We start from the raw sequence: 19,722 nt of genomic DNA on the forward strand, positions 1-19,722 counted from the left end.
ATGATAAGCAAATAATTAGATTGAGTTCAGAAACAACAGTACACAGAAACTTGCTAATTGTAATTATAAAAAATATGGTACAGAACAAAATCAGAAAAAACAATCACAGTTAGAAACAGAGGATATACTTTAAACAACTGAGAAAAAAAGAACAAATAGACACTAGTTTAGTCTATGTATAGAATAAAATAAAACACAAACCATCATGTATATTTAGAGAACAGAAGATGATATCAGCCATCCCTCATTAGTGAACTCACTTTGTCAAGAAAATTGCATGTAAGAAGTATACAGTATTTGGCATTGGAGAGTAAATGCGAGAGCTAATGTTAGCAAATTATGTTGTTAATTATAGAAAAACATTTAAGTCTTTATCGATATTTAATCCCCCCCTCCACCGTCCTGAGTTTAATAATCCAATTACTTTCTAGACGTCTCAGGGTCAGTGTTCTATTGCCGCCCCATGGTGAGGTATTTACAGCATCTATCCCATGTGCTGTAATACCTAAGATTTCACATTGGCCATGGGCGGTGTTGTAATGTGTAGCAAAAGGGTAGTTAGTATTATTAGTACGGTTAGCCCTAACGTGTTCTTGGATTCACTCCTTCAGTGATCTTGTAGTACTGCCAACATGAATACGACTATATATACTTATAAGGCAATAGACAACAAATTTAGACCCTCATTACAACCTTGGCGGTGAATCCCACTTTCCGCCGTGCAGAAGACCGCCAATATACCATTTGCGGCAGCGGAGTTCTGCTTCGGGTACTACGACTCACAGCTTGGAATCCGCCACAATACAGACACCCACACAAGTCCGCCACACCAAAGGTCAGTGATAAACTTGTAATAGCAAAACCTACACCGTCGCGCCAACAGGAATAGGCCCATAGTATAATGACCCACGAATCAATGCAACGGTCTTTCAACCGCGGTATTCCATTGGCGATACACCGCCACGCTCAAAATACACACACATTTACAAAACACAACCACATTGGACTATTCAAAATACACACACCTGACACACATACACACACCACACCCACACACCCAATCCTATATAAAGCACACACCCACAAACCCTTACAACCAAAATTCTGAAAGAAGGCCAGAGAGAGAGACTACCTAACACAACACCAGCATCCACAGACACACAACACCATCACTCATACAACATCCACGCACCTCAAACAACACACACCAACACATCCCCACACACTTCACAACAGACACCACCACACACATCACCCACACCACATCATGGCACCTCAAAGACACCCCAGGTTCTCCGAGGAGGAGCTCAGGGTCATGGTGGAGGAAATCATCCTGGTAGAGCCACAGCTATTCAGATCACAGGTGCAGCAGACCTCCATTGTAAGGAAGATGGAGCTATGGTGGAGAATTGTCAACAGGGTCAACGCAGTGGGACAGCATCCAAGAACATGGGATCACATCAGAAAGAGGTGGAATGACCTACGGGGGAAGGTACATTCCGTGGAATCCAGACACCAGATTGATGTACAGAGGACTGGCGGTGGACCCCCTCCTCCTCCCCCACAACTAACAACATGGGAAGAGCAAGTCTTGGCGATCATGAATCCTGAGGGCCGCGCAGGAGTAGCAGGAGGACTGGACTCTGGTAAGGCAAATCTTTACTGCTTCATCCCCCTACCCCACCTGCATGCCATCACATACTCCCACCCTCACCCTCACACCCATCACCCCAACAACCCAGAGATACCCCACTAACACAACCCACACATCCAAAAATCAAGCCCTGCATGTAACACCAAAGCATGGCACTCATCACCAAAGCATGTCCAGTAGAGAGACTCACTCATGCCCCAAAATCACCAATCACACAAGGGCCACAGCAATAATGCAAGCACAGGAGTAGAGGGTAACTTACCCATTGCACAAGATGGCACACACAGATAAATATCTGTGCATTTACACCCCAACAGGACCCATACCCAACGTCACTGGAGAGGAGATGCCAGACATATCCAATCCCCCCACAGAAGAGGCCCACAGTGACAACAGCATCTCTGCACGGCCTTGATCAAGATGACCAGCCCGGCCCATCAGGGACCCCTGGACAGTCGGTTTCCCTGACACAGTCACAAACCACCACTGATCCTCCCCCCTCAGTAAACACCACCACAGCACCCACCCAGTGGGCCCATCCCTCTGTCCCCAGGACACGTCAATCAGCAGTGTGTCCACCACTACAGGGAACCCAGACAACCCCAATAACACAGGACGATCAGGGACCTGGGGGCAGTGGGCACACGGTTCAGGGGAAGAGGCACAGGATAACAGGGAAGCTGCCCCACCCTCTGCAGATGGAGAACCACCCCGCATACGGTTCCTGAGATCCAGGAACAAGACAGAGAACATTGCCAAGACCCCCACCAGGAAATAAGACCACCCTGAATGGCACCCTTCTGTCCCACTTTGTCACCCTATCCACCTTAAACTGCCAATGGTCCACATCCTATGCCCCATTGGACAATGCACCTGTGAAACAAATAGACTGGACTCTGCCATGGACATTCCTCCACCATCACCCCAGCCCATTTCACACACCCCTCCACTTATTTGCACAGAAATAAACACACTTGAATCACAAAACAATCTGGAGTCTGTCTGTGCTTTCACTAATGTGTAATTGCAAAACCTTTGGAAAATAGCATTGTCAATGTTCTTGTTCACATACCAGTATAACACAGCTGTAGGCCAGCAGTAAACATAGCAGAGGGCACAAAGTGGGACCCAGATCTGTGAAATGGAAAGGCAAAGTAACAAGTCAGGGTCCATACACTGAGTGAAAATGACAGACTTATGCTAGCTCCAACAATAGTATGAGATGTGGGAAGCAGTTACATCTTCTTACCTGTGTCTAACTGGAAGTATTGCATGATGATGTTATTTCGGTTGTCGACATCTTCTTCTGCCTCCTATTCTTCACTGTCCACAGGCTCCACAGCTGCCACAAGACCACCATCTGGCCCATCCTCCTGCAGAAAAGGCACCTGGCGTCGCAAAGCCAGGTTGTGCAGCGTACAGCAGGACACAATTATCTGCCACACCTTCTTCGGTGAGTAGTATAGGGAGCCACCTGTCAGATGGAGGCACCGGAACCTGGCCTTCAGGAGGCCAAAGGTGCGTTCTATAATCCTCCTAGTTCGCCCATGTGCCTCATTGTAGCGTTCCTCTGCCCTTGTCCTGGGATTCCTCCCTGGGGTCAGTAGCCATGACAGGGTGGGGTAACCAGAGTCACCTGCAAATGTCGAGGGACAACTGTTAGACACAGACTAACCCTTAGGGACAATCCCATACCCAGAGACCTATGTCAACTGTGTTGGGATCTTGGCCTCACCTATTAGCCACACACAGTGCTTCTGGACTTGCCCCATCACATAAGGGATGCTGCTTTCCTCAAAATGTAAGTGCCAGGCACAGAGCCACGATACTTGGCATTGACATGGGAGATGTACTGGTCTTCCAAACACACCATCTGCACATTCATCGAATGGTAGCTTTTCCGGTTTCTGTACACTTTTTCTTTCCTGTGGGGGCGGAACAAATGCCACATGTGTACCATCAATGGCACAAATGATGTTGGAGATATGTCCCAGGGCATAGAAGTCACCTTTCACTGTGGTCAAATCCTCCACTTGAGGGAAAACGATGTAGCTGTGCATGTGTTTCAGCAGGGCAGATAAGACTCTGGACAACACGTTAGAGAACATTGGCTGCAGCATCCCTGATGCCAGGGAGACTGTTGTTTGAAAAGACCCACTGGCCAGGAAACGGAGTACAGACAGAACCTGCACTACAGGGGGGTTTCCTGTGGGATGGCGGATAGCTGAAATCAGGTCTGGCTCCAACTGGGCACACTGTTCCAGGATTGTTGCGCGATCAAGTCTGTACGTGATAATGATGTGTCTCTCTTCCATTGTCGACAGAACCACCAGGGGTCTGTACACTGAAGGATGCCGGCATCTCATCACCTGCCCCAGCAGAAGTGCCCTATGGAGGAGAACAGCGAGCAGAGGGTCATCCAACACTTAGGTATCACAATGTGTTATTTGCTAAAAACGTTGGAAAATCGCAATATTCTGGTATCTGTCTGTATTCTAGGCCTAGATAGGTGTGACGCAGTTTTTTTCCATCCCATGTGGCCCCCTGAAATGGCGGCTGCCTGACCTGTAAGGTGGGACAAGGGGAAATTAAGTAACTGCGCTGGCGTTGTACACTGTCGCAGTGGGCAGTCGAAGACCGCGGCGCAATTCAGCATTGGTTAACATTGGGCCCTATTGGTCCCAGGTGCCAATACCGATGTACGCCGGCAGTGACGGTACGCACTGCCGCGGACGTGACCACCATTTTCTTACTGTTCACTCACTTGATACCTGACCTTCAACAGGAGAGGACCTACACTGAAAGCTGCTGCTGTGACCTACGTCTGAAAGCGACAATGGCTACAGTGTCTGGGGAAAGGGCTCCTGCCTTTACTTCAGAGGAGTTGGAGAAACTGGTGGATGGGGTCCTCCCCCAGTACACGCAACTGTACATTCCTTCAGACAAACAGGTGAGTACACTGTGAGCATGGTGGATGGCACCTGAGTGTATGGAGTTTAGTGGATGGAAGAGGGTGGGGAGGGGTACAGCCCAGAATGTCAGGATTGTGTGGGTATGTATGGCAGGGCCAGGGTGGGAGGTGTTTGGCAATGCGTGAGATGAAATGTACGGGCTAGAAACATCAATTTTTGCTTCATTTTTCCTCTAGGTCAGCGCCCACCAGAAGAAGGGTATTTGGCGTGCCATCGCCAATCATGTCCGGACCCTGGGGGTCTACCATAGACGGAGCACCCACTGCCGTAAAAGATGGGAGGACCTGCGCCGCTGGAGCAAGAAGATGGCGGAGGCCCAACTGTGGATGGCCTCCCAATGTGGAAGGGGTGCCCGTCGCACCATGACCCCCCTGATGTACCGAATCCTGGCGGTGGCCTATTCGGAGTTGGATGGGCGCTTGAGGGCATCTCAGCAGCCACAAGGGGATGAGTACACCCTAATTCAGCTGATTATGTGCGCATTACGAGGTGTCTGGGTGGGGAGGTGGGCTGTGGGTTCCCCTAGGCCAGGGCAATCTTGGTAGGCAAGGTCCCTTGTTAGGCAGGCTCTGTGGCACCCCAACCCCACTACTGGTAATAGCCATCTATACCTAGTCAGGCTCCTGTGACTTCCAGGTGTGCAGCAATTGGGCTTGGGCCTCGTCCCCCATGGGCATGTGAATTTGCTAGGAACTGTTAGTGCCTGGGTTAGTGCAGAGGGCTTCTCCCTGTGTTGTGTCTGACAACGGTAGTGGTGTTGCATGCACTAAACATATGTTCTTCTGTCTTTCCTCCCCTTTTTGTTTTGTCTCCCTGTTCTTGCGTGCAATAGCATCATCTGGCGGAGGAGCATTGGCACCGGAGCAGGAGGGAGCTGCAACCCACTTGGCCCTGGAGGGTGAAGCAACGGAGTCTGAAGCCACCAGTGGACGGAGGGCGAGGGGAGCTCCACGACGGGGACAGGAGCATACACCAGCGACTTCTCCTCTGACGGGAGCTCTCTTGCGGTGGCGGGCACCTCTGTGCCCACCACATCAACAGGTTCAGCCGCCACCTTTCCTACCAGCACTGCCCTCCCAGCAGCCCCTCAATGTGTGTCCTGTGCCCGCTCACCCAGGTGGGTGGGCATTTCCTTTGCCCCAGGCACCTCAGGCCCCGCCCCAGTCAGCCCTGCTGCCCTTAGTGAGGAGACTATTGACCTCCTGAGATCCCTCACTGTTGAGCAATCAACCATTTTGAATGCCATCCAGGGTGTTGAGAGGCATTTGCAACAAACAAATGTATACATAGAGGGCATTCATTCCGGGCAGGCGGCCCAACAGAGAGCATTTCATGCTCTGGCCTCAGCACTGATGGCAGCCATTGTCCCTGTGTCCAGCCTCCCCCCTCCAACTTCCACTACTCAGACCCAATCCCCTGTACCTCAGCCTATCCCAAACACACCATCAGACCAGCATGCACACTCATCAACACACAAGAGTGGACATGGCAAACATAAGCACCACACATCCCACAAGCACTCACACAAGCACCATCCCAATGCAGACACAGCAATATCCACTACCAGTGGAGAACAGCATCCACTACCCTAGTCCTTGGCAGGATGAAGCACTCTGGGCACAAAGCCCCCTCCAGAACCAGTGGAGAACAGCATCCACTATCCCAGTCCTTGGCAGGATGAAGTACTCTGGGCACTCAGCCCCATGAAGAACCAGTGGAGAATAGCATCCACTACCCCAGTCCTTGGCAGGATGAAGCACTCTGGGCACTAAGCCCCCTCCAGAACCAGTGGAGAAAAGGATCGTCTAGAGAGACTGTGGCTTTGCACTCCCCAGGACCAAGCAGTGGGCAAACCACCCACTTGAGAGACTTGTGAGACTGTGGCTTTGCACTCCTCAGGACCAAACAGTGGGCAAACCACCCACTTGTGAGACTTGTGAGACTGTGGCATTGAAGTCCCAGGACAAAACAGTGGGCAAACCATCCACTTGAAAGACTTGAGAGACTGTGGCTTTGCACACCCCGGGGACCAAACAGTGGGCATGAAGCCCCCTCGTGGAACAGTGGCGTCGTCCCTTCATCCGGCTGAGCTGCCCCCCTCCCCTTCCCCCTGAGGTGCCTGTTTTTTTTTTACCTGATGCCCCAGCAGTGTTCTCTCTCCGTTTAGAGGCAGGTATCATGTGTTGGCTTCGCCCATGCATTTTGGGACCACTGGTCCACGAACAATGAATGGATGACTATCCGGACTTGTGTAGTTGCTGTACATATTTGTATATACTGATCTGTTATGGACCTGTTTCCATATCTGAATTTTAGATGATTACACTCGTTACAATCATTTCCTTTTGTCCTTGTGTTCTTCCAGAGGGTTACGGGATGTATTTGTAATGTTGCGGCATGTATTTGTGTGTATGGTGTTGTGTTGTGAGTGAGGGTGTTGCGTGTTGCGTGTGTGTGTCACTCTCTTTTTCCTCCCCCCTCCCTGTGTACTAGGTTTATAGCTCACTGTGGTCGTCGCCGCCTTCTTTACTGCTCCTGGTAGAAGAGGAGTAAACCCAACATTAGTAGCACCTGTAACATCGGCTCCATGGCGTCCTGGTTCCTCGTTGGGTGTCGAGAGGTGAGTGGTTTCCGTTCCAAGTCCTGTTTCTGCTGTGCTTTTGATGGTGTTGTTACCACCCTGGAAAAGGTGGCGGATTGGTGCCTTGTAATACAGTGTTTGGTACATTGTGTTCTGCCTGTCTGTTGGTGGTTGCCGCTGCGGTGTTTGTTTCCACCGCTGTGGCGGTCGGAGTGTTAAAGTGGCTGTCTGTGTTGGCGGTTTCCACCATGGTTGTGATTCCATTGTTTTTATCGCCGTCCTGTTGACGGTATTACCGCTGCTTTAACACCGACCGCCAGGGTTGTAATGAGGGCCATAGTGTTATGGAATAGATGTTGTTGTGACGTGATGTTGGCTCTAAATTGTTCCTACCTGGGGGTGTTTTACTCATAGATGTGATGGTACTGTTGTGTATTGTGTATTGTATGTGTATGCAAAGAATGTGATGACACTCCCTCTCTCTCTGTTTCTCAGCATCATTATTGGAAGGTGTAGGAGACAGGGCACAGCTGAGCGGGGAAGCTGCTGGCCATGGGCCAGTGGGCCGAAGGTGAAGAGAGTGTCACGGGGTGTCACGGGGAAGCAGGCTCCAGTTCTTCATCTTTGGAATCCTCCTCCAGTGGACACTCTCTGGTTGTCGTGGACCCATCTGGGACCACCCCAGTACCATCTTAGTCCACCACCCCTCTTACTACCACTTCCCTCCCTGTAGCTCCCCATCCAGAAGGCCGTGCCTGCTCACCCAAGAAGGTGAATGTCCCCTTTGCACTGGCACCTCAGCCCCTGTCAGCCTTGCTGCTCTCAGTTTGAGGTTATTGAACTCCTGAGGTCCATCTCTGTGGATGAGTCGACCATCGTGTATCCACAGACCGACAAAGCAAGTCCAGCAGAGTAATGCATTTCTGGAGGGCATTCACGGTGCTCTGACTGACCTACAGAGATCCTTTCAGGCTCTCGCTTCTACACTGATAGCAGCTAGTCACATCTTTGCCTACCTTTCCCCTCCACATTCCTCTTCCCAAACCCAAACCCCCCCTTCCCTGACCCAGCCAAAACACACAGACAGACAAGCATGCATCTAATTCAACATCCAAGGGTAGCTCAGAGAAAGATAGGAACCACAAGACACATCACTAGCATGCACACAAGCAACATACAGATTCAGACACAGCAACAGTTACAACCTGCCTTGACTCCCCCACCACACCAGCATCACTTACATTACACCTGAAACACCTGTAGACACCACACCAGCATTCACAGATCCAGCCACTATACCTATCCTACCCACAGTTAGCACAATAGCAGACCCTCAGACATCCACACCAGTCACCAGACCCGAACATGCCACAACCACTGACACTTCTATATGCAGCACATCCACCATACCTGCAGTCACCACCCCAATAGATAATTACCCACCCACCACAGCATCCCTCAGCACCTCCACCCCCCTCAGTCCCATACACATAAACGCCATCACTCACCAGACACCCACCACCCACAAGTATACCTCCCACAAACATGAACCCAGGATACCCCCACATACACGTCAGACAACCATTCACTCACCCTCCACACCCAAACCCCCTTCTAATTACCATTCCTGTGTGCCTAAAAAAGTGTTCCTTTCACGTTTTGACCTTTCACCTACACCTTACCCAGAGACCTCTTAGTGCTTCATTTCCCACACCAGGACCGTCCCTTCTACGTCCAAGGCCTCCCCTACCCCCCGCAAGCACCCATGCCCCTTCCCCGCCAAGAAGTCTACTCCTCTCAAGAGAACCTCAACCCTCCCCTAAACATGGACCTAAGACCGCCCTCCGAAGCCCAATCCCAAAAGACCCCCTCCAAAGCCTAGACCCAAACCCCCCCTGACTTCCCCATAATCCCTGTGGTACCTGCCTGCCCCCTTGATGCCCCTACCTGTGGAGGTTACATCATAGTCAGGAGTCAAGTTCGGGTGACGCAGATGTGAATTGTGTGCATGTTGCACATTTTCACATTGGACTGGGCTATGGCCTTGGACATTTCTTTACTATTTATATTTGTTAATACCTAGTTGGATCAACCAGTTGTTGGTTTCAAAGTTACATATTTGTCTGGCATTTCTTATCTTAGGTCGGATTTGCTCATGGCTGATATTGTTTATGTGTAAGTATTTGTGTGTAAGTGGTGCTTGTGCTATCTGTTTTGTCTAGGCAGCATGTGAGGTTGTGTGCAGTGCTTTTGTCCCCCCAGTGATGGGTATGTGTTTTGTGATGGGCATGTGTATTGGGGAAATGTTGTTGTCATGGTATTTAGTGGTGTTTGTGAAGACATGTGTTTGTTGCAGTGTTGAGTGGCTTTGTGTACTTTGACTGTGTGCATGTTTGGTGCATGGTATGTCAGACACTGTGTTGTGTGTTTGCTGTGTATGTTGATTGCTGCATAGTATGGCTGAGTCATGTGTGTGTGTTTGTTCCCTATTGGTTCTACATTGTGTTGCATGTGTGATTTGTCACTGGATAGTGTGTATTGTGGGTGCTTGCCAATGCATTGATGGTGTTAAGGTTGTGGTATTGTTGTGACGTGTTGTGGTGTTGTATGTTGTTGTGTGGGACTTGGCTGAAGCAGGATTTCCAGGAGTTGGTCTGTGTTTTGGCATGTGTGTGTGCGTTATGGCCGTAGTGTGTGTACTTTGTATGTGCGGGTGCGTATATGACTGTGAGTGTGCGTGTCAGTTGTGTCACCTTCGCCCCCTTACCCGATTGTAAGTTGTGATATTTGGTGATATATAACAGTGACAGGTAAGTGTGTGTGTACTTCTGGTCGCTGTCATCGTCTTCGGCATTGATTCCGGACTTTCTGGGTGAGCAAGAACAAAAGCATAGCTTGTATTTCTGGTTCTATGATAGCTCCTGACGAGTATGGCTACCTGAAGTAAGTGTCTCCTTTTATGCAGTTTGTTTCTGCCTGTCTTATATTGGTGGTGCTACCGCAATGGAAACCTGGGCAGTGTGCAACCTCATAATCTGTCCGGCGAAAACATGGTCTCCGCCGGCCTGCAGGTGGCTACCGTCATCTGTTGTGGCTAGACCGCAGTGGATGTGCCGGCGGTGCTTTGGCTGCATTATGTTGGGAATACTGCCATGGTCATAATTTGGTGGTTTTCTCCAGCAGCCTGTTGGTGGTAAGACCACCACCGCCAACATGGTGGTCCTGAGACCGCCAAAGTCAGAATGAGGCCCTAAGTGTGCACTTGTGGTTGGGATTTTTCGCTCATCATTTAGCGATAGTTTCTTACTGCACAGTGCACCCTTCATTCTCAAATGTATGCAAGGATATATTTTGCTCTAAGAAAATAGAGATAAATGCAAAAGAACATAAACAGGAGCACTAGCAGCTGCTCATGCTCACTAAATGTGCTCTTGCTGTAGGATTACTTCTCCCGAATCACTAGTGATTATGCAAGCAGAGTTAATCATGTTTTTATTTGTATTTCCGTGTCAATGAGTAGCATAGAATCACAAACATTGCTCTGATTAATCTGACATCATTGATAGTACTTACACTGATGCTGACATTAACCCTAGCTCCAAAAAGAGCGGACATTTAAAGAGGTAACCTGAGATAACAACTTGACAGATAAAAGGTACTGAAATGCCTGATGTATCAACAAGACACAGAGAATAACAATGATGTCATCTCAGCCAACAAGTGATAGCAGGCTTGTAAGACCCTTGTCATCAAGAGCGAATAGAAACAACTAACTATATTGCAATACAGCTGCTGGTGCTTTTACTTCTTTTAACTGGGGTTAACAAACGATTAATAACAATTTAAATTAAGTGCCCACTGATGTGGGAAATGCTATGCTAAAATGGAAATAGAAGTACACAATGTATTGCAATTGAAAAAATACCTACAGCTCCTTTATAAAGAGAAGCGAATGGGCCCCATTGCTACCATCAGTGATTACAACAAATAGAGGGTCTCACTGTGTTGGCAAATGTTGGTGGACCATGTGGCAAAGTATGTCAGATCTTGAAACTCCTTATCTACCAGATATGACCCACAGACAGAAGAACAAAAAGATAAACTCAATCAGTCTTTGGCGCAGTATTGAAGAAGTTTCCTTTGAACCATTCTGAGCAGTGGGCACAGTGCACCCTACAGTACAGTGGGCACAGTGCACCCTATAGTACAGTGGGCACAGTGCACCCTATAGTACAGTGGGCACAGTGCACCCTACAGTACAGTGGGCACAGTGCACCCTATAGTACAGTGGGCACAGTGCACCCTATAGTACAGTGGGCACAGTGCACCCTACAGTACAGTGGGCACAGTGCACCCTATAGTACAGTGGGCACTGTGCATCCTTATAGTACAGTGGGCACTGTGCACCCTATAGTACAGTGGGCACAGTGCACCTTATAGTACAGTGGGCACAGTGCACCCTATAGTACAGTGGGCACAGTGCACCCTATAGTACAGTGGGCACAGTGCACCCTACAGTACAGTGGGCACAGTGCACCCTATAGTACAGTGGGCACAGTGCACCTTATAGTACAGTGGGCACAGTGCACCCTACAGTACAGTGGGCACTGTGCATCCTTATAGTACAGTTGGCACTGTGCACCCTATAGTACAGTGGGCACAGTGCACCCTACAGTACAGTGGGCACAGTGCACCCTATAGTACAGTGGGCACAGTGCACCCTATAGTACAGTGGGCACAGTGCACCCTACAGTACAGTGGGCACAGTGCACCCTATAGTACAGTGGGCACAGTGCACCCTATAGTACAGTGGGCACAGTGCACCCTACAGTACAGTGGGCACAGTGCACCCTATAGTACAGTGGGCACTGTGCATCCTTATAGTACAGTGGGCACTGTGCACCCTATAGTACAGTGGGCACAGTGCACCTTATAGTACAGTGGGCACAGTGCACCCTATAGTACAGTGGGCACAGTGCACCCTATAGTACAGTGGGCACAGTGCACCCTACAGTACAGTGGGCACAGTGCACCCTATAGTACAGTGGGCACAGTGCACCTTATAGTACAGTGGGCACAGTGCACCCTATAGTACAGTGGGCACTGTGCATCCTTATAGTACAGTTGGCACTGTGCACCCTATAGTACAGTGGGCACAGTGCACCTTATAGTACAGTGGGCACAGTGCACCCTATAGTACAGTGGGCACAGTGCACCCTATAGTACAGTGGGCACAGTGCACCCTACAGTACAGTGGGCACAGTGCACCCTATAGTACAGTGGGCACTGTGCATCCTTATAGTACAGTGGGCACTGTGCACCCTATAGTACAGTGGGCACAGTGCACCTTATAGTACAGTGGGCACAGTGCACCCTATAGTACAGTGGGCACAGTGCACCTTATAGTACAGTGGGCACAGTGCACCCTATAGTACAGTGGGCACTGTGCATCCTTACAGTACAGTTCTCCTGCAATAATACCCCTTTGGAATATTTCCCTTTCTATTTCCCCTTTGCTTCTCAGGATTTGTGCTTCACATTCAGGCTCCTTCAGTTTCACTTTCTACGTTTCCTTCTGTTCATTCTCTCCTTAAAGAGATCAGCACCTTTCAGAAATCTGTACTTCCCTAGCAAGATTGATCACAACTTTGCGTGAATGCAAAGTAAGTTAAAGTGACGTCAACCAATATAAAGTGATGATTTGTTATTTATTTTACAGTGCAAGGTTTTACAACAGAAAGTTGCTGTAAAGAAAATCACAGTAGCACTTTTGACCTCTTTGGCTCTTAAACAGGATTTCTGCCACTCTTGCATACTATATATAGTCTGACTGCATGTAACATTGGATAAGTTTAGGGACTATTACTGTGATAACTATATTGCTATCCTTTTAGTCTGTTTTTCCTCCATAAATTGTGCTATCTTTCCTAGATGGATAGTTGCAGATCCCTTGAACTTTGGTCAAATATACTGTCCCATAGTCATCATGTCTCAGTTTTCTAAACACAAAACTGTAGAAGCTTATCCCTACTTTTTCCCTCTCCTTATCCCTGTTTCCCCTGATAAGTAGATCCTCTTTGAAGGCCATCAATAAACTACAGGGAATGCGCAGACCCAAAGGGAGAGCAGGAGAAAGTGACCACACCCCCTTAACTACTATCAGAGGCCTGGTGTCATGCAGATGGCATTACCTGTTAAAATAATGGCAAGAATGGACGGGCTACAGGGGACAATTATAGGGACATGGCAGACATCATCAGTCACTATTATCTTGATGTCGCTCTTTCACTTGTCAATTAGAATACTGAGCCAACTGATACTGTTAGGGACAGTCCAAGGTCTCATTACTTAAACCAATCCACATGGTTAACTCCACAATACCTTATGCACTTCCTTAATTGGTTTCTCTGCATTATCTGTCAAAGCAGACTAAGGCCCTCATAACAACATTGGTGATATTGACCGCCTACGGGCAAGGCAATGGCCACCAACATACCGCCACCGTGGCTACCAGCCGGCAGCACATATCATGACTGCCGCCGGTATTCTGCCAGAAATTTAGCAGAACACCGCTGACGGTCATGGCGGCGGATGGCGGTAAAGCAGCGCTGCTGACAGCAGCACCGCCACTCCAGCAAAACACCGCTGACCGTATCATTTGCAATGATACGGCCTGCGGTGTTTTGCTGGCAGACTTCTGACAGCAGCACCGCGGACCGTCTCCAGCTGGAGGACCTCCTGCAATCAGGTAAGTCGGGTTCTCCGACCGGAGAGGGGGTGGGGTTGTGTGTTGTGGATGCATGTGTGTGACAAGGTATGTTGGTGTGTGTTGTGGTGTGTGGGTATGTATGTGTGCATGCGTGGGTGGAGGTGGGTATGCGTGTGTGCATGTGTGTATATGGGTGCGCGTGTGGGTGTGTATATGTGCGGGGGCAGGAGCGGGTGGGGGAGGGTGGGGGGGACTCTGGGGAGTGGGTGGGAGGGCGGGAAGACCCCTATCAGTGCCAGGGAAGGAAGGGATAGTGCCTACCACCGTGGTTTTCTCAGCTGTACAAAAACCACGAAAACTAAGGTGATAGGCCGGGTCGTAATCCCAGGGTGGGAATGTGATGGTCCAGCGGCTGTTACCACCCTGTTGGTTGGTGTGTTAAAGTGGCGGTGGTAACCGCCAGGGTCCAAATCCCATTTTTTTACCGCCGGCCTGTTTAACACCAAGTACGAGGATTGTAATGAGGGCCTAAATATTAGCACAGAATCATGCTTGTCTATTGCCTCTAGTTCATGTGGAAAACGAAAAAACAAAGGATGGTTTTCTTGATCTTTTCCTAGCCACTAATAATTTCTGAAGCCTAGAAACAAGCCCTCTACAGTGGACTGCACCTATTTCAGCAGGACCAAGGGTGATTTGTGAATGGCTAGTTCCTGTCTGAAGTGAGGTGACCAGAATAATTATCAGTGGCTGAGATTAATTTAGTTATTCTACCCCTTACTTTTTTCCATTCCTATGTGCAGATACAACTAGGATATCACAGCAGCAGAATAAAAAAAAAATTGCACAGCTAGTGCTGCACCTGCTCTACATTGAATTGTATAAGGTTTGGTCAATATATTTGGGACAAAGCAACCATCTGTTCCACAGGCATCTCTTCTGCGTCTGCATCAGGATATATGTGTCTGTCTATTTGGGTTAAATTTTTATCTGAATGTTTAGAAAGATTCATGTGGCATTATGCTAGCATTGCATGAAGAAAAGTGGCAAATCAACATACACCTTGTTATTGCAGCACAATATTCCACGCGCAAGGCTGCGCTTGCTTTGAAAAACCTATTTGACAAACAATGAAATGCAGCCTCATCACCTTAGGCCCTGCCCTGGGCAGTGTAGACGTAGCTGATTTCATCTTACCTACAAAGAGAAGCTTAACAAATGCATCATAAAATTATCAGCTCAAAGCTTTTTGTTCATTCAGATCTTTGTGCCCAGTTCTGTCTATGTTAAGTTGCATGTGATGCGCCTTCAGTATGTTGACTCTTCAGCTGGTAAACATTGGATATTAGAAAACAAATTACAAATGTATGAGACTGCAGCAATAGGGGCAGGAACTGAAAACTAGGCCGTGGTCAGATCAGGCAGCAGACCTGTAAGTCATGGCAAAAGAATGGCTAGCCATTGACACCGCCTTGTAATGGAGAATGCAGGAACACAAGGCTGCCCTCCTCAAAGTCAGGAGAATCCGTTCTCTCTCACTCTTGTGGGAAGTTGCAGCATGTGAAATAAATCTCATTTATGACAGCATGACCATAACTGAGAAGACAACAGGATCTCATTGAGAATATTACCAAGATAGGTTTACGGCACTAACAAGAGTATAAGCAGCTTCACCAGTCTGGTTGAGGTTTTCTAATGTTGGTTTCTCATATTCAGCGGGTCTTTTTGGGATGAAACTGTGAGTGTCTCTGACTGCATTTAGTCATCTCCAAGTTTTGTGCCCAGGCACTCATTTTCTTCTCCCACCCATTGTCACATTGAGGGCAGATTTATCATTATTTTATGCAGCAGCAAGAGATAGGAAAATTGGAGGAATGCACCATATTTAAGATGACACAGAACATTCCTGTCCTTTCCTTGCACTGGCGTACCATGGTGCAAGGTTGCAAGGGTAGCTGAGTTGCAGGCAGGATTGTTTTTTGCCCCTTCCTGCATAAAAATAATCCTGCCAGCAATACAGGCACCCTTGCAGCATGGTACACCAGTGCAAGGAAAGGACAGAGGCATTTCCTCCTTTCTAAGTGTGCTGTTCTCCTTGAGCCTCCCCTGGGAAGATGTAGCATTTTGATGCATTCACAGGTTTACCAGTTAAGGTAAATCTGGCAATGTGCCAAAATCTATGCATGGATGCATGGCACAAGGGTGATGCACAACCATGATAAATATGACACTTTGGAGGTCATTACGACCCTGGCGGAAGGCGGAGACAGGCTGACGGTCTTACTGCATGGAATTATGACCATGGTGGTTACCGCCATGGTCATCCGCCGGTTCTCCATTCCGCCTGCCAGGGCGCAGACGACCGCCGGGCTGGAGACCTGGGTCTCCAGCCCGGCGGCCGTCACTATACCGCCAGCGGTATTTTAACCCGGCTTACCGCTGTGGATTTCCTGCTGTTTGAACCGCCATGAAATCCATGGCGGTAAGCACCATCAGTGACAGGGAATTCCTTCCCTGGCACTGAAAAGGCTCTCCCCCACCGCCCACACCACCCCAACTCCCTCCCCTACCCCCCACCACCCCTGCCACCCCCCAAAGGTGCCAGGGCCCCCCTCCCCACCCCGACCCCCAACACCACCCATACACACATGACACGCACGCAGGCACCACCTACACACTCACACGCACACACGCCAACATACATGCCTACATACACACACACAGGCAGACACACACACCCACATTCAAACATTCACGCACACATCCATACAGACATACCCACAGACATACATGCACTCATTCCCATACACACAACACCCCACAAGCATAAACGCACTCAAACCCCCTCTTCACATACACACAGGCACACCCCCATGCACCCACACAACATCCAACACCCCCCCAACCCCTCCCCTCATGGACGATCAACATACCTAGTCCGACGATCCTCCGAGAGGGGACGGGAGCCATGGGGGCAGCTCCGCCGACACCACACTGCCAACAGAACACCGCCACAGCGAATCACAGGACATGATTCGCTGGGCGGTGTTCTGTTGGCGTGACGGTGGAGGTGGCGCAACCTCCACTTCCCCGCCTCCCGCCAGTATGTCTGTTGGCGGCTCTCCGTCCGAAAAAGGACGGAGAGCTGCCAACGGTCATAATAGGCCGAGCGGAAAACCGCCACCACTGGCGGTCTTCCGCACGGCGGTCCCTCAGCGGTCTTTCAAAAAGACCGCCGAGGTCAAAATGACCCCCATAGTGTTTTTGTTATTTTTAACTAACTTGCACAAATTACAAACACATTGTCTACAGCTATTACTGAACCTCTGTGAGTCAACTCCATAACATAGAACAGGAATATAGGCCCTCATTCTGACCCTGGCGGTCGGTGTTAATCCAGCGGCCAACCCGCCAACAGGCTGGCGGTCGAAAAAATTGAATTCCGACCCTGGCGGGAACCGCCAACACAGCCCGCCACTTTAACACTCCGACCGCCACGGCGGCACAAACAAATAGAGCGGTGGTCACCGCCAACAGCCAGACGGGAGACAATGTACCGCCCACCCTATCACGACCCACCAATCCGCCACCTTTTCCGGGGCGGTTGCCCCGCCGATAAAAACACGGCGGAAACAGACTTTTCAAACGGAAAACGCTCACCTCTACACACTCCACGCTGAATCGGGACAGCATGGAACCGGAACTCCACATCCTCCCAGCCATTGTCTTCCTGCTCCTCTACCAGGAGCACGAACGCCGGCGCAGACGACGGCAGTGAGTACTGCACCTACGACACAGGGGAGGGGGGAGGGAAAAAATTACGGGCACACACATATGCGACACACCCACCCTCACCCACTACAACACACACATCAATGCAGAGCAACAACTCAAAGTGACACCCCCCCCAAACCCCCGGAAGAATGCAAAGACAAAATAAAATGATCATTAAAATTGAAGTATATTATAGGAAATTTAAAGATAAGTGAAATATCAAATATATAGATAAAATAAATTACAATATGAGCAATATATACATAGCTCAAAAGTCCGGCCCATATTGGCTATCTGCCATTGTCCGTGGGCCAATGGGCCTAAACACATGGGCAAAGCCCACACACGAGGCCTGATTCCATTGGAGAGAACACTGCAGGGGCATCAGATAGTAAAACTACAGGCACCTCAGGGGGAAGGGAAGGGGGGGCACCTCAGCCAGATGAGTCAACGATGCCAGATCCAGGAGGGGCCTCCATGCCCACTGTTCAATCCTCGGGAGTGCAAAGCCACAGTCTCACAAGTCTCTACAGTGGGTGGGCTGCCCACTGTACCATCCTGGGGAGTGCAAAGCCACAGTCTCACAAGTCTCTACAGTGGGTGGGCTGCCCACTGTACCATCCTGGGGAGCGCAAAGCCACAGTCTCACAAGTCTCTACAGTGGGTGGGCTGCCCACTGTTTCACCCTGGGGAGTGCAAAGCCACAGTCTCACAAGTGAGATGAAGGGCCCAGCGGAGCGGTTCAGAGACGGCGGGCCCAGCGGAGCGGTGCTTGAGATGAAGGGCCCAGCGGAGCGGTGCTTGAGATGAAGGGCCCAGCGGAGCGGTGCTTGACAGGAAGGGTCCAGCGGAGCGGTGCTTGAGATGAAGGGCCCAGCGGAGCGGTGCTTGACAGGAAGGGCCCAGCGGAGCGGTTCAGAGACGGCGGGGCCCAGCGGAGCGGTGCTTGAGATGAAGGGCCCAGCGGAGCGGTGCTTGACAGGAAGGGCCCAGCGGAGCGGTGCTTGAGATGAAGGGCCCAGCGGAGCGGTGCTTGACAGGAAGGGCCCAGCAGAGTGGTGCTTGAGATGAAGGGCCCAGCGGAGCGGTGCTTGACAGGAAGGGCCCAGCGGAGCGGTGCTTGAGATGAAGGGCCCAGCGGAGCGGTGCTTGACACGGCGGGCCCTGTTCAGCGGTGCTTGACACGGAGGGGCCCTGTTCAGCGGTGCTTGACACGGCGGGGCCCTGTTCAGCGGTGCTTGACACGGCGGGCCCTGTTCAGCGGTGCTTGTCTTGAAGGGCCCTGTTCAGCGGTGCTTGTCACGGCGGGCCCTGTTCAGCGTTGCTTGTCTTGAAGGGCCCTGTTCAGTGGTGCTTGTCTTGAAGGGCCCTGTTCAGCGGTGCTTGTCACGGCGGGGCCCTGTTCAGCGGTGCTTGACACGGCGGGGCACTGTTCAGCGGTGCTTGACACGGCGGGGCCCTGTTTAGCGGTGCTTGTCTTGAAGGGCCCTGTTAAGCTGTGCTTCTCACGGCGGGGCCCTGTTCAGCGGTGCTTGTCTTGAAGGGCCCTGTTCAGCGGTGCTTGTCTTGAAGGGCCCTGTTCAGCTGTGCTTGTCATGAAGGGCCCTGTTCAGCAGTGCTTGTCACGGCGGGGCCCTGTTCAGCAGTGCTTGTCTTGAAGGGCCCTGTTCAGCGGTGCTTGTCTTGAAGGACCCTGTTCAGCGGTGCTTGTCACGGCGGGCCCTGTTCAGCGGTGCTTGACACGGCGGGGCCCTGTTCAGCGGTGCTTGACATGGCGGGGCCCTGTTCAGCGGTGCTTGTCTTGAAGGGCCCTGTTCAGCGGTGCTAGTCTTGAAGTGCCCTGTTCAGCGGTGCTTGACATGGCGGGGCCCTGTTCAGCGGTGCTTGTGATGTGTTCCCAGGGCACCAGATCCGGCCAATAATTACCGCTCACTCGCCATCCGACCTTTCCCTTGCGGGGCTCTCCTGTGCTGGAGTCCTGGGCCCGTGGGTGCCCTCCAACACACCCAGAATGGGGCTTGTGGGGCCCTCC

The sequence above is a fragment of the Pleurodeles waltl genome, chromosome 2_1 (assembly GCF_031143425.1).
Source record: "Pleurodeles waltl isolate 20211129_DDA chromosome 2_1, aPleWal1.hap1.20221129, whole genome shotgun sequence".
NCBI lineage: Eukaryota > Metazoa > Chordata > Amphibia > Caudata > Salamandridae > Pleurodeles > Pleurodeles waltl.